Source organism: Aythya marila, assembly GCF_965140915.1.
Source record: "Aythya marila genome assembly, chromosome: W".
Lineage (NCBI taxonomy): Eukaryota > Metazoa > Chordata > Aves > Anseriformes > Anatidae > Aythya > Aythya marila.
In genome coordinates this window covers 4,616,989-4,620,587 of record NC_139081.1, presented here as the reverse complement: position 1 = coordinate 4,620,587, position 3,599 = coordinate 4,616,989, and positions in this window count along the sequence as shown.

The following is a 3,599-nucleotide window of genomic DNA, read 5'->3' as shown; positions in this document are numbered from 1 at the left end:
AGCCTTCAGCATGAAAGACCCCTAGAGACCCCCAGAAGAGACTCCCAGAGGAGGGGGATTAACCGTTATGGGCCTGCACTATGCAGCAGTCTACGAATCTGCTTAACCAGAGCGGAAGGCTCTACTTTATTTAACAGATGACTAACCCTCTCCAGCAATTGTTTAAGATGATTATTCTCACTCACAAGTTTATAATTTTCAGTCACAAGTTTATTATTTTCATCCAAATGTTTATCTACTCTGATTCCTAATGTTTTTCCCGTCTCCCTTTCAAAGGCCAATGATGACTTCAGTACCTCATTCTCTGATTTCAAAGCTGTATGTTCCACATCAGAGATCAGTTTGGGAGCAGGAGTTTCCTTAGCTTCTTGCTGAGCACAAGACAAACAGTCTCCTAACACAGCACAAATTGTGCCTTTACCCTTTCTTTGACCAATCTTTCATGAAGCCTGACACCGCTCAATGTGCTCTACCACTTTCTCCTCATCTTTCCAAAACTTTTGGGCCCACGCCTTCCCTGCCTGGGAAGGGGCACATTTATATTTTTGCAGCAGTTTATCCATAGTAATCCTGCCGACTATGCCAATTTCTCTGTCGCGTTAAGGGGTGCAGATGATTAACCGTTATGGGCCCGGTCGGATTCAGGGTACTGAACTATCACAGTCACAGATTCACCAGTAACGCATTAACTGTTAGGGGTCTGGTTGGATTCAGAATACTGAACTACCACAGTCATGGATTCACCAGTAACGTATAACCACCCTTACCCTAGTCGCGTCTAATGAGAGCTATCACAACTAGGAATAATGCAATCAAGTGCGATTTATTACAGCAACAGGTACACAGGTTCTTTGGATTGCTGGTGATAGTGGCTTTCTGCAAAAGCAAGCTAGCATGCATCACAGGTGACACAGGTGTTACAGGTGCGCAGCCTAGAAATGAACGCATTAAAAGGATCAAAGACTCTAGAAAGATTTATAACCAAGTGTTCAAATCTCACCCAAAGGCATCCCAATGTGGGGGAAGAGAGGCTCAGCCCGTCAACTGGTCCCAGGAATCAGGAGGTCCTAAGGATGTTGTATTCCCTTGGGATGGTATCTCCCCTGACGGTGGTATCTTCCCTAACATCCCCTCTCTCTTAGGCCAATTTATATTATTTTCTATCTTTTAGGTGGAGCTTGAGTGACTCTAGTCAGGCATATCTTAGTTATGATTGGTGTAAAGTTCTCCCGTCTCCGTTTAAAGTAATAGGCTCCGAGAAATTCAGAGCGCATGCTCAGTGAGGGGTGGTCGCACCTTGGAGACAGATTGCTTTTGGGATGTGTGATAAATTAGTGGGGGTTTGTTCATTGTCTTTGAGGAATTTGGAGAATCTGCTGGGGAGAAAAGGTTGTAAAATTTAATGGCCTTGATAAGGGAGGAAGCAGGAGGGGGTGTTAGGTGAACATCCTTGAGTTAAACAAGACTCTGTGAAATTCCTTAACACAAGACATCCTTTTTGCTGCTTCACTACCCCCACCTGAACACAAAGCAGAGGAATAACGACCCCCCCTCTCAACAATACACTGCGCAGCCTCAGCCAGTTCAACAAGTCCTGCTAAGCCGGAATTCAACTGCTATATAACAGCAACACTGGAAAGGGAAGTTGCGTGCTGTTGCGGAGCGGAGACTCCCCAGCCGCCCAGCGCTGTTTTGCTTGTGTCTGCTTACTTGATTAATAAAATAATTTCAATAGACCAGTAAATTGTGTGGTCTAACTTATAACAATTTGGTGCCGTGACTCGGATGAAGGCAATCTGATTGAAAGACCTTCGGAGGGGGCGCCCCGCTGATTTCAGCGGCCTTCGCTAGGATTACTTTCATTCAAATCCTTCACCGACGAACCCAAAATTAGACACAAGCAAATAAAACCGGTAAACCCCAGGCAACCTTTGTGCACGAAGCCCGAACGAAGACCCACAGGGTGGGTAAGTATAGGCCGGTGATCCGTTCGGTTGGGGTTGGGTATCCCGGAACACAACAAACGAGACGTCCAATTGCAGACGAAGCGAGTGTGGACCCCTCGGTAGTGCGGTTCCCACATCCCGCGAGGGACTGGGCCACGAAAAGGGGGAAGCGATCCATGCGTGTGTGTGTGAAGGTGTTCCGGAAGATGGGACAGAAGAAGAGTAAGCCTTCTGGTCCCATGGGTGGGGTAACGTCTGATGTTAGGTTACCCCGGGATTAATGATTAAAAATTGGCAGGATTCCCCTTTTAGGCGGGGAAGGAATAAAGTAAAAATGATACATTATTGTGTTGAAATTTGGGGTGGTAAACAGTTCCGAGGAGACCACCTTTACTGGTCTGTATTTGGGTCTTTTGAAGATTGGGTTTGTCAGGCCTAAATATTTATGTAAACTCAAAGGAACCCTTTAGCCTGGAAGAAAGTGAGTATGCGCACCTCTGGATAAATTCAGATACGAGGATGCATCTATATCCTCTAAAAGAAAAAAGAGGGCGGGATAAAAAGAGAAAGGACTTGGAAGTCCCGACACCACCCCCGCCCTATATTCCACTGCCCACATCAACGGCTCCCGTCCTTAAAGGACTCCCCGAATCAGCTAATCCAGGAGAATCGGAATCGGATCATGAAACACAGGGGCCGGTAACCAGAAGCAGGGCAAGAAATCAGAAATCTGCTTTAAGGGAGGGATTATATCCCCTACGAGAAATAGCGATGGGGGGGACCCCAGCCAGGAATGGAATATGTGGCCATCCCCATTAACTCCGGGGATGTCCGAGATTTTAAGAAAAGGACAGGAGGAGGGTAAGCGAGCTTTAATGGCAACTGGCATAGTGTTTGCAGCTGCTGAGGAATAATTCTAACTGGAATAATAACTGTACATTGTATATTGTATATATAAAAGCCCGGGCATTTTTGTTAAAGTATTCTTTTATTCATATGTTAATATGTAAATATGTAAATATAAGAACTGCCATTGAGGTGTATGTCTAAGGGAACAAAAGTTGCCCAGGCATATTATCGGCTCATCAGGTTTAAATGTCCTCAGTGTAATTGTCAACAGGCAGTTAATTTACAGTGGTTTGATTTTATTTGTGTATCTATATATTGTGGATTTTGGAGGGATTGGGATTGACTAGTAAAGAGCTTCTAGGAAAACAGTGGAATATTAACCACTGTAGATTACAATAGGAAAAGTTCAAAGCAAAGAAATCCCGAGGAAAAGCCCCCTAGGGTGTATACTAACACATTGGAGGGATATAGTGGGGTGAGAGGGTACAGAAAGTAAAAGAACTCTTATCAAATATTGTAATCAATGGTGGCCACTTTATAAACTAGAGGATGGAGCCGAGTGGCCCCTAAATGGAACTATTAATTATAACACCATATTACAGTTAATGTTGTTTTTGTGGAAAGAAGGAAAATGGGATGAAATATGGTATATTGATTGATATGTTGTTTCAGTATCTGGGAGGGAAAAGGTATGGAATTAAGTTGGACTCTGACTGAGCCTTTGGTGCTGGTATTAGAAAAGTACGGGCTGGAGAAAGATAAAGGAAGTGTTAAAAGGGTTGCTGAAGGTGTTAAAGGTGTGGC